Source organism: Oncorhynchus masou, chromosome 12 (genome assembly GCF_036934945.1).
Source record: "Oncorhynchus masou masou isolate Uvic2021 chromosome 12, UVic_Omas_1.1, whole genome shotgun sequence".
NCBI lineage: Eukaryota > Metazoa > Chordata > Actinopteri > Salmoniformes > Salmonidae > Oncorhynchus > Oncorhynchus masou.
In genome coordinates, this window is record NC_088223.1 from 34,343,006 (window position 1) to 34,355,669 (window position 12,664).

Sequence of the window (12,664 nt, forward strand, 5' to 3'; positions counted from 1 at the left end):
ATAAACATGAACACATTTAGCATCTCCTGGCTTCCACACATAGCCTACAAGCCACTGATGCAGACCTTTGGAACGTCTACATTTTAAAAGGTCTAATAAATCCATGTAATATAGTCTACACCTTCACAATAAATCCATTATTTATTTTAGACATGTCTAAAGAAACATGATATGAAGAAAATGTAGTCTATTTCAGAAGAACAGAATAGCATACTGAGTTGTCCTGATCTGGCTATGCCATATGGCTGTGGGCTACAGTAGTTTATTTAGCAGACAAGATTTGCTTAGAATTCCGTGGAATTGTTTTATATTATTTTTTAGTATGAAGAATACAACCGAACAAAGCTGAATAAAATAGAAAGGATATTTTCTCCAAAAGACTTCAGGGAGTGCGCACATGCGACGATTCTGTGTTGAGCGGTTTGCAAAAAAATAGGTACTCCTATATGCTTTATATTTATTGATGTAACTGCAGTTGTTCTACAAACATTGGGCTATATGTTTTTATTTTTAATATATTGTAACGCTGCATGATGCGACTCTAATGATGATTTGAAAAAAGTTACTTGAAAGGCATGAGGCCTGCCTCGTTTTTTGCACAGGCTGTACACACTTCGTCAGTCTCCCATTCACAATTTGAGGAGCACTTGATAATGCCTCAAATTTCCCAGAGGCTTCTCCCCAAAAATGTACCCAAAAATGTATTTTAATAATGTATCTCTCTGTGTTTTACAATTTTACTTCAATTCGCAAGAGGCTTAATGTATCTGTGTGGTCATAATGCACCCAAATAAATCCATACCTTTTACAGCCCTTCTCCCTGAGTGCTGCCTGCTCCGAAGCACCTCTCACTCACACAACTCTATCAAGTGATTGGGTCTTTCTCACAGGCTATAAGTGCTATAAGTGAAGACAGACACATAGCAGACTCAACTGTGCGCATCCATATCCATATTGAAAGAACTGTACACATTTACTTTTCGTCAGTCAACAAGATGAGTAGGCCTAATGAACAGTGAAAGCACTAGCCCATGTCAATCTACTATCCCCCATAGTACGAGTTGACATATTCTGTGCGAAAAATAATTATTCCAAACCTAGTCTGGGACAGTTGTGGGATGCGATAGATCCCAAGTGAATAAAACCACTAGTATCAAAAATTATTTTTACGCAATGAGTTTGGCGCAACAGATCGGAACGATTAGCTTAAAATGTTGCTAAACTGTTAGGCTATTTCTTCACATTATAAGCACAGCAATTCGCACACACCAATAGGCTTATAACCGCGAATGTTCCATTTGCGGGGGAATAAAATATTTTTTGCACATTTTCAAAAGTGACCACAAATGCAATTATGCATGTAATTATTTTAATATTATTAAGGTGCATTTTTCTGGTGAAAATGATCTTCCCAAAAATTGGAACTCACGTGCTGCTTATGTACAGTTGAATTCGGAAGTTTACATACACCTTAGCCAAATACATTTAAACTCAGTTTTTCACAATTCCTGACATTTAATCCGAGTAAAATTCCCTGTCTTAGGTCAGTTCGGATCACCACTTTATTTTCAGAATGTTAAATGTCAGAGTAATAGTTGAGAGAATTATTTATTTCAGCTTTTATTTATTTCATCACATTCCCAGTGGGTCAGAACCTGGAGTGGCCTAGCCAGTCTCCAGATCTCAACCCCATAGAAAATCTTTGGAGGGAGTTGAAAGTCTGTGTTGCCCAGCAACAGCCCCAAAACATCACTGCTCTAGAGGAGATCTGCATGGAGGAATGGGCCAAAATACCAACAACAGTGTGTGAAAACCTTATGAAGACTTACAGAAAACATTTGACCTCTGTCATTGCCAACAAAGGGTAAATAACAAAGTATTGAGAAACTTTTGTTATTGACCAAATACTTATTTTCCACCATAATTTGCAAATAAATTCATTAAAAATCCTACAATGTGATTTTCTGGATTTTTTTTTTCATCTCATTTTGTCTGTCATATTTGAAGTGTACCTATGATGAAAATGACAGGCCTCATCTTTTTAAGTGGGAGAACTTGCACAATTGGTGGCTGACTAAATACTCCCTTGACCCACTGTATGTTAGGGTCAGTTAGGGCTGGGCAGAATACCGTATTTTGCCATATACCGGTATTTATGCACGGACCGGTTTGGGTTTTTACTTTACCTGCTAGAACAGTATTTTAATGTTTGGTTTGTTAATGAGATACGCCTTGTGTAACGCCCATTTTTATGTTTACTCCACTCCTTGAGTCATCCTTCTCCTCTCTCTCTCTCTCCATGCCGCTTTCCACCCAGACCTAGCCCCGCCCCTGTCACCCAAGGAGAGCATTTGTTGTTGCTTGACCAGAGACACATTCTTTCAGTCTGCATGGTCAATGCAGCACATGCAACAATGTTGATGACAACGATGTTGTTTCCACTTCGATCTTAATATACGTCCACAAGCATTCTATAATTACAATATTAGTTTGTGTTTCTTACATCTGCAAACAGCTAGTTTGTATTTTCTTAGCAAGTTAAGCTAAATTGTGTTAGCCATTAATGCTAATCGCTAATTAGCTGGCTAGTACTAGTGGAGGCTTAAATCAACATGTTGTTTGTGCAACTGTATCTTCTAAATCAAAGAGGAATAGGCGAAGCATGAATATGTTGGCTATATGAATAAATATTTAATGTAGCCAAAGATTATAGGTTCCCCTAGGAAACACTGAACATCAATTTGGTTCCTACCCTGTCACAATAGCTCGTCCATGGCATTTCAAATCAAATCCTCAAATCAAATTTTATTTGTCACATACACATGGTTAGCAGATGTTAATGCGAGTATAGCGTATTGCTTGTGCTTATAGTTCCGACAATGCAGTAATAACCAACGAGTAATCTAACCTAACAATTCAACAACAACTACCTTATACACACAAGTGTAAAGGAATGAAAGAATATGTACATAAAATTATATGAATGAGTGATGGTACAGAACGGATAGGGAAGATGCAGTAGATGGTATCGAGTACAGTATATACATATGTATATTGTATATATGTATATTGGAGGTGATATGATCCTTGACTCGTCTCTCAAAGCACTTCATGATGACGGAAGTGAGTGCTACGGTAGTCATTTAGCTCAGTTACCTTAGCTTTCTTGGGAACAGGATCAATGGTGGCCCTCTTGAAGCATGTGGGAACAGCAGACTGGGATAAGGATTGATTGAATATGTTCGTAAACACACCAGCCAGCTGGTCTACGCATGCTCTGAGGATGCGGCTGGGGATGCCGCCTGGGCCTGCAGCCTTGCGAGGGTGAACACGTTTAAATGTTTTACTCATGTCGGCTGCAGTGAAGGTGAGTCCGCAGGTTTTGGTAGCGGGCCATGTCAGTGGCACTGTATTGTCCTCAAAGCGAGCAAAGAAGTTGCTTAGTCTGTCTGCATATATGATGAACAGAGAGTAGCAGTAGTGTAAAAGAGGGGTTGGCAGGTGGTGGGTGGGACACAATGCAGATAGTCTGGTTAGCCACTGTGCGGGAGCACTGGTTGGTCGGCCCAATTGAGGTAGTATGTTCATGAATGTATAGTTAGTGACTATGCATATATGATAAACAGAGAGTAGCAGTAGCGTAAAAAGAGGGGTTGGGGGGTGGCACACAATGCAAATAGTCCAGGTAGCCATTTGATTACCTGTTCAGGAGTCTTATGGCTTGGGGGTAAAAACTGTTGAGAAGCCTTTTTGTCTTAGACTTGGCACTCCGGTACTGCTTGCCATGAGTTAGTAGAGAGAACAGTCTATGACTGGCTGGAGTCTTTGTCAATTTTTAGTGCCTTCCTCTGACACCGCCTGGTGTAGAGGTCCTGGATGGCAGGCAGCTTAGCCCCAGTGATGTACTGGGCCGTACACACTATCCTCTGTAGTGCCTTGCGGTCGGAGGCCGAGCAATTGCCATACCAGGCAGTGATGCAACCAGTCAGGATGCTCTCGCTGTTGCAGCTGTAGAACCTTTTGATGATCTCAGGACCAATGACAAATCTTTTTAGTTTCCTGAGGGGGAATAGGCTTTGTCGTGCCCTCTTCACAATTGTCTTCGTGTGTTTGGACCATTCTAGTCTGTTGTTCATGTGGACACCAAGTAACTTCAAGCTCTCAACCTGCTCCACTACAGCCCCATCGATGAGAATGGGGGCGTGCTCGGTCCTCCTCTTCCCGTAGTCCACAATAATCTCCTTAGTCTTGGTTATGTTGAGGGATAGGTTGTTATTCTGGCCCCACCCGGCCAGGTCTTTGACTTCCTCCCTATAAGCTGTCTTGTCGTTGTCGGTGATCAGGCCTACCACAATTGTGTCGTCTGCAAACTTAATGATGGTGTTAGTCATGCCTGGCCATGCAGTCGTGGGTGAACAGGGACTACAGGAGGGGACTGAGCACGCACCCCTGGGGAGCTCCAGTGTTGACGATCAGTGTGGCTTTGAGGGTACTATGGTGTTGAACGCTGAGCTGTAGTCAATGAATAGCATTCTCACGTAGGTGTTCCTTTTGTCCAGGTGGGAAAGGGTAGTGTGGAGTGCAATAGAGTGCATCATCTGTGGATCTGTTTGGGTGGTATGCAAATTGGAGTGGGTCTAGGGTTTCTGGGATAATGGTGTTGATGTGAGCCATTACTAACTTCTGTGCTTCCCTTTGTAGTCTGTAATAGTTTGCAAGCCCTGCCTCATAAGACGAGCATCGGAGCCGGTGTAGTACGATTCAATCTTAGTCCTGTATTGACGCTTTGTCTGTTTGATGGTTCGTCGCAGGGCATAGCAGGAGTTCTTGTAAGCTTCCGGGTTAGAGTCCCGCACCTTGAAAGCGGCAGCTCTACCCTTTAGCTCAGTGCGAATGTTGCCTGTAATCCATGGCTTCTGGTTGGAGAAAGTACATACAGTCGCTGTGGAGACAACGCCCTCGATGCACTTATTGATAAAGCCAGTGACTGATGTGGTGTATTCCTCAATGCCATCGGAAGAATCCTGGAACATATTCCAGTCTGTGATAGCAAAACAGTCCTGTAGTTTAGCATCTGCTTTATCTGACCACCTTTTTATAGACCGAGTCACTGGTGCTTCCTGCTTTAATTTTTGCTTGTAAGCAGGAATCAGGAGGATAAAGTTGTGTTCGGATTTACCAAATGGAGGGCGAGGGAGAGCTTTGTACGTGTCTGTGTGTGTGGAGTACAGGTGATCTAGAATTTGTTTTGCCTCTGGTTGCACATTTAACATGTTGATGGAAATTTGGTAGAACTGGTTTAAGTTTCCCTGCATTAAAGTCTCCGGCCACGAGGAGCGCTGCCTCTGGGTGAGTCGTTTCCTGTTTGCTTATTTCCTCATACAGCTGACTGAGTGCGGTCTTAGTGCCGTCATCTGTCTGTGGTGCCGTCATCTGTCTGTGGTGGTAAATAAACAGCCACGAAAAGTATAGCTGAAAACTCTCTAGGCAAGTAGTGTGGCCTGCAATTTATCACAACATACCGTACTTCAGGTGAGCAAAATTTAGAGACTTCCTTAGATTTCGTGCACCAGCTGTTGTTTACAAATATGCACAGACCGTCCTCCCTCGTCTTACCGCAGTGTGCTGTTCTATCTTGCTGGTGCAGTGTGTATCCCGCTAGCTGAATATCCATGTCGTCATTCAGTCACAATTCCGTGAAACATAGGATATTGCAGTTTTTGATGTCCCGTTGGTAGGATATTCGTAATCGTACCTCGTCTAGTTTATTGTCCAATGATTGCACGTTGGCGAGTAGTATTGGCGGAACGGCAGCTTTCCCACTCGCCTTTTTCGGGTCCTGACCAGGCATCCGGCTCAGGTGTGTGTACAGCAGCAGAGGCTATGTTGTTCTCCAAAGGCTGCACAAGTGTACATTAATTGTGTCTGTCATTCCACTTTAGTAGTGTACCTAAAGTCTACTATTCATAATCAGTAGATGCTACAGTATTCTGTCTCTCTCTCTCTTTCTCTCTCTCTCTCTCTCTTTCTCCCCCCCTCTCTGTTGTCTGTTCTCTGTTTTTAGTAATGCACATCTTTGTCCCTTTTCTCCAGTGATGCACCTGTATTTCCCATTAACAGTAGTAGCCAATTCCCCTTATTGTTTTCTGTCCACCCTCTGTAGTTGCTCACAAACAGTACCACCGGGGTGGAAACTATTTTCCTGGAGTGCTGCAGGTACTGCAGGATTTTATTCCAACATAGGCACCACATCTGAGCTAATTGCTAATTGATCAGTTCAGTGATGGCCTAAATTTAACACACACAGAACATTGGTACATTCCACTGTGAATCACAAACCGTAGCACATGGGTAAATTCCACTGATGTATATGTCTTTGATACATTCTCTCTTCTATGTCTCTTCTTCTTCAGTGGTGTACATGTGCTGCTCATGGGACACTTTCCGGATGCTGATGGTACAGTTCTGGAGGGAGGGCCTGCCCCCGGAGGACTATGCCTTCTTCTTCATCGACCTGTTCGGCCACAGCCTGAGGAAGCGGCCCGCTAGGCCCTGGTACAGAGGAGACGCAGACGACCATGCCGCTAAGAAGGCCTTCAGGGTGAGAGGGGGATGACAGAGGGATGGATGAGGGAGGTCTGTAGGAACGAAGGGAGGGGTAGATTGAGTAGAGGGTATAGGAGATGGATTTAATGGGATTTAGTGAGAACTGCATCTTTGGGTCTTTAGAAAAGCGCTTTAATCGGATGTATTACTGTCATTACACTGCAGTTATGAGTGAGATTTGACTGGTATGAAGGAGGGATGAGAGAATTGTTTCATTTGATTTAACTCTACTTTTACCAGATAGCCTAATAAAGAGGAATGTAGGGGGTATATCATGAGTAGGGGATATAGGAGAGGAATTTAGTTGGATACTGTACTGTAGTTATAAGTGATATTACAAAGGCAGGGAGGGTAAATGACTGACTCCGCAGCAGATAAGAGAAAAAAGGCATCAGTCATGCAGCTGTATTGGTAGGTAATGAGAGGTACATGATACATTTTGAGAATACTGTGAAATAGGACGTTTTATCGCAAGTTCAAGGAAATAGCACTAACCCAGTGAAAAATTGGAGAGTAGTTGGCTAAACATGCCTCCTTTTCCTGCGATATATGTACCTTTTTCAAGTGAGAAATGGATGAGAGACGATGGAATGAGGAAAAGGACTGACTGAGGAACAAAGGACTATGGCAAAAATGTAACCAAACATATCCAGCTGTAGCATATCTCCCATTACACTGTCAGATAGAGTAACACTGAGTGAGGAATATAGGGTGGTAAGCATTCAGATGACTTGTCTTGATGACAGTACCCAGACAGCAAGACTATTACGGCCCAAATCCAGTCCACATCTACAATGTTACAGCCAGTTATAACTTGGTATTACGGTCAATTAACCCAAGCTACTCCATTTTCCCGGCATACTAAACCATTTGACAAAACAAACTTGCACAGTGAATTGAAGTTATGTTTGTCTCTCTGGCGGACAGTTTAAATAGATGCAAGCTGCACCACACTACTGGGGGAAAAAAACGTGCATCTCAAGGGGGAAGGCCAGCTTTGCATGTTTTCTCAACCTAAATAGCCATGTACTGCAGTCTGTACTGTAAATCAAATATCTTTCACTCCTTCACAAATAAAGTCTAGAGCTTCGTTTGAATACTTACTGTGTAGTACACGCTTACAAAAGGTGCTATCTGGAACCTAAAAGTGTTCTTCAGCTGTCCCCATAGGATAACCCTTTGAAGAACCTTTTTTGGTTCTAGGTAGAAACCTTTTGGCTTTAGCTGGAACCAAAAAGAGCTCTAACTGGAACCAAAAAGGGTTCTCCTATGGGGACAGCCCAATAACCTTTTGGAACCCTTTTTCTAAGAGTGTACAGCATAAAGTTTGGTAGGATTGTTAGATTTTTGCAGAATGCATGCTCTGAACATTATCGCCACATTTCTAAATTATAGCCATGTTTTTACTCACAAGCTCGTGGGAGATCGGGCCCATCGTCTTAAAAGTGTTATATGTAGCACAGAGCCCATTTGTCATACATTCCTAATTATTACATCAATAGAATATATCTCACGTCCTGAGCATTATAGATTGCCTAAATGTATACAGTTATGTTGAATGACTAATTACTTGGTCTATGGACAGTATGTACAGTTCAGCGGTAATCTTTAGAAAGTGCATCGGTGATGTTATACCCACAGCAATGATTAAAACATTCCCAAACCAGAAACCGTGGATTGATGGCAGCATTCGCATGAAACTGAAAGTGCGAACAACTGCTTTTAACCAGGGCAAGGTGACCGGAAACTTGACCGAATAAAAACAGTGTAGCTATTCCCTCCGCAAGGCAATCAAACAAGCTAATCGTCAGTATAGAGACAAAGTAGAGTCGCAATTCAACGGCTCCGACACGAGGTATGTGGCAGGGTCTACAGTCAATCACGGATTACGAAAAGAAAACCAGCCCCGTCGCGGACCAGGATGTCTTGCTCCCAGACAGACTAAATCACTTCTTTGCTCGCTTTGAGGACAATACAGTGCCACTGACACGGCCCGCTACCAAAACCTGCGGACTCTCCTTCACTGCAGCCGACGTGAGTAAAACATTTAAGCGTGTTAACCCTCGCTAGGCTGCAGGCCCAGACGGCATCCCCAGCTGCGTCCTCAGAGCATGCGCAGACCAGCTGGCTGGTGTGTTTACGGACATATTCAATCAATCCTTATCCCAGTCTGCTGTTCCCACATGCTTCAAGAGGGCCACCATTGTTCCTGTTCCCAAGAAAGCGAAGGTAACTGAGCTAAACGACTACTGCCCCGTAGCACTCACTTCCGTCATCATGAAGTGCTTTGAGAGACTAGTCAAGTACCATATCACCTCCACCCTACCTGACAGCCTAGACCCACTCCAATTTGCTTACCGCCCCAATAGGTCCACAGACGACGCAATCACAACCACACTGCACACTGCCCTAACCCATCTGGACAAGAGGAATACCTATGTGAGAATGCTGTTCATCGACTACAGCTCAGCAATTAACACCATAGTACCCTCCAAACTCTGGGTCACGACCCCGCCCTGTGCAACTGGGTACTGGACTCCCTGACGGGTCGCCCCCAGGTGGTGATGGTAGGTAACAACATCTCCACCCCACTGATCCTCAACACTGGGGCCCCACAAGGGTGCGTTCTGAGCCCTCTCCTGTACTCCCTCTTCACCCACGACTGTGTGGCGGTGCACGCCTCCAACTCAATCATCAAGTTTGAGGACGACACTACAGTGGTAGGCTTGATTACCAACAACGACGAGACGGCCTACAGGGAGGAAGTGAGGGCCCTCGGAGTGTGGTGTCAGGAAAATAACCTCACACTCAACGTCAACAAAACAAAGGAGATGATTGTGGACTTCAGGAAACAGCAGAGGGAGCACCCCCCCTATCCACATCGACGGGACAGTAGTGGAGAGGGTAGTAAGTTTTAAGTTCCTCGGTGTATACATCACGGACAAACTGAATTGGTCCACCCACACAGAGAGCGTTGTGAAGAAGGCGCAGCAGCGCCTCTTCAACCTCAGGAGGCTGAAAAAATTCGGCTTGTCACCAAAATGACTCACAAACTTCTACAGATGCACAATCGAGAGCATCCTGTCGGGCTGTATCACCGCCTGGTACGTCAACTGCTCCGCCCACAACCGTAAGGCTCTCCAGAGGGTAGTGAGGTCTGCACAACACATCACCGGGGGCAAACTACATGACCTCCAGGACACCTACACCACCCGATGTCACAGGACGGCCATAAAGATCATGAAGGACAACACCGGAGCCACTGCCTATTCACCCCGTTATCATCCAGAAGGCGAGGTCAGTACAGGTGCATCAAAGCAGGGACTGAGAGACTGAAAAACAGCTTCTATCTCAAGGCCAGCAGACTGTTAAACAGCCATCACTAACATTGAGTGGTTGCTGCCAACATACTGACTCAACTCCAGCCACTTTAATAATGGAAATTGATGTAAAAAATGTATCACTAGCCACTTTAAACAATGCCACTTAATATAATGTTTACATACTGTCAGGATTTGGCCAGGGTTGTTCCGGTTGTTGGTCACTAGATGCCCCCATTGTGCTTTTTGTCCTTATGTTTTTCCCTTGATTCCCATTATTATTTGCACCTGTGCCTCGTTTCCTCTAATTGTATTTAAACCCTTAGTTTCCCTCAGTTCTGTGCTCTGTGTTTGTATGTTAGCACCCAGCCCTAGTGTTCTGTGTGCTCTTGTCGATTCCGGGTGACGCTCTTGTGGAATTCTGTTTTTTTGTTTTTGTTTATTTTTGTGAGTTTCTTTTGAGGCCTTTTTGTGCTTTACCTACCACCTTTTGAATTTGCTTTTTTTGTATTTTAGTTTTTTTTTACTTTATTAAATACACCGTCTTAAGTACTGCTGTGTCTGCCTCATCTTCTGGGTTCTGCTGACTATTCGTGGCTCAGTTGGTTAAGTGACTGTTTCTCACTCCAGAGACCCAGGTTCGAAACCGGGTCCTGACAGAAACACAGAGCCAAAAATGAACCCAGAGGCAGCCAGTTCCCAGGACCTTTTTGCCACGCTGTCCCACCACCAGGAGACTGTCCAACGCCACGAAGCCGCCCTGGTTCAGCAAGAGGCCTTAATGGCTAGACATTCTCATCTTCTGTCGGAGATGCTGACTTCCATTAAGCAAATATCTGATCGACTTACCCCGGCAACAGTTCCCGTCCCAGTACCTCAGATTCACGTACCCATGGCAGTTAACCCCCTGGCTGAACCTAGTCTTCCACCTCCCCAACGGTTCTCAGGTGATCCAAGTGCTTGTAAAGGGTTTCTCACTCAATGTTCTCTCTCCTTTGAGCTGCAACCCTCGTCGTTTCCCACCGACCGGTCTAAGATCGCATATATCATCACCCTGCTGTCGGAAAAAGCCCTGGCCTGGGCTACTGCTGTGTGGGAGGCCCATAGTTCCTGCTGTGCCAGCTACTCTGCCTTTGCTGAGGAATTCAAACGAGTGTTTCAAGGCCCAAGCAGTGGTTCTGACTCAGCCAAACAGCTCCTGACTCTCCGTCAAGGTTGGCGCAGCGTGACGGACTATGCCATCCAGTTCCGCACGGTGGCAGCAGCGAGTGGCTGGAACAACGAGGCGCTCACGGTGTGCTTTCTGAAAGGCCTTTCCGACACTATCCAAGATGAACTGGCCACTCGGGAACCACCGGACAATCTCGAGTCCCTGATCAAGTTGGCCTCACGCATTGACCAGCGTCTGAGAGAGAGAGAACTCAACCGTAGACCTCTAGCCCCTATCAGTCCCAGCTCCGAGTCCCCACCTTTATCATCGCTGGCTCCACCGGAACCCATGCAGATTGGACGCATCTCCCAGGCTGAGACAGACCGCCGGATGAGGAGCGACGCTGTCTATATTGCGGCAAACCGGGCCATTTCCGTTCCACGTGTCCCGGGCTCCAGGGAAACGCTCTGTCCCGTACAGACCGGGGGAACTGTAACGGGAAACATAACCTCCTCTCATCCGTCCAACTCCCGTCTGCTCATTCCAGTCACCCTCTCCTGGGACAACCACAAGCTTCACCTTCAAGCCTTGGTAGACTCTGGAGCCGCAGGTAACTTCATGGATGGTGTCTGGGCGAAGGAGAATGGCGTTCCCTCTGAACCTCTAAGTGACCCCATGAGGGTTACTACATTGGATGGAAGCCCTTTGGGATCTGGACTTGTCACTCATGTCACTACCTCCTTGCGACTTTCAGTTTCACAACACCAGGAATTGATGAACTTTCATTTGATCTCCTGTTCCGAGTTCCCTCTCGTCCTTGGATACCCCTGGCTTCACAGCCATAACCCTCACATCGACTGGTCTGTGGGCACTATCAAGCAGTGGGGTCCTACGTGCCAAGCTACTTGTATTTTCCAGAATTCCCCGAGTTCTACTCCCGAGTCTTTAGAATCCATCGACCTGACCCGAGTTCCCGAGTGTTACCATGACCTCAAACTGGTGTTTAGCAAACAGAGGGCCACCATGCTACCACCACATAGACCTTATGATTGCCCCATCGACCTGTTTCCGGGCACTTGCCCCCCAGGGGTCGGATCTTTTCCCTATCTCCACCCGAACGAGCTGCTATGGATACCTACATCAAGGACGCTCTGGAAGCAGGCCTCATGCGTCCATCCACCTCCCGGCGGGAGCAGGGTTTTTCTTTGTGGCCAAGAAAGACGGTGGATTACGTCCTGCATCGACTACCGGGGACTCAATGCCATAACCGTCCGTAATCGTTACCCGCTACCTCTTATGGCCACAGCCTTCGAGCTACTCCAGGAAGCAGTTGTTTTCACTAAGCTTGACCTGCGGAACGCATACCATCTTGTGCGGATCAGACCTGGTGACGAGTGGAAGACCGCTTTCAACACGCCTACTGGTCACTATGAATACTTGGTGATGCCCTTCGGCCTGACCAACGCCCCAGCGGTGTTCCAAGCGCTCATAAACAATGTGCTTAGGGATATGCTTAACATATTTGTGTTCGTTTACTTGGATGACATCCTCATCTTTTCGAGCTCCCTTCAAGAACACACTAAGCATG

At 45.5% G+C, this 12,664-nt stretch overlaps 1 pseudogene; it reads left to right on the top strand.

The window, feature by feature from the left end:
- LOC135549903 (atrial natriuretic peptide receptor 1-like) overlaps positions 1–12,664 on the top strand; it is a 128,390-nt pseudogene that overhangs the window by 22,349 nt on the left and 93,377 nt on the right.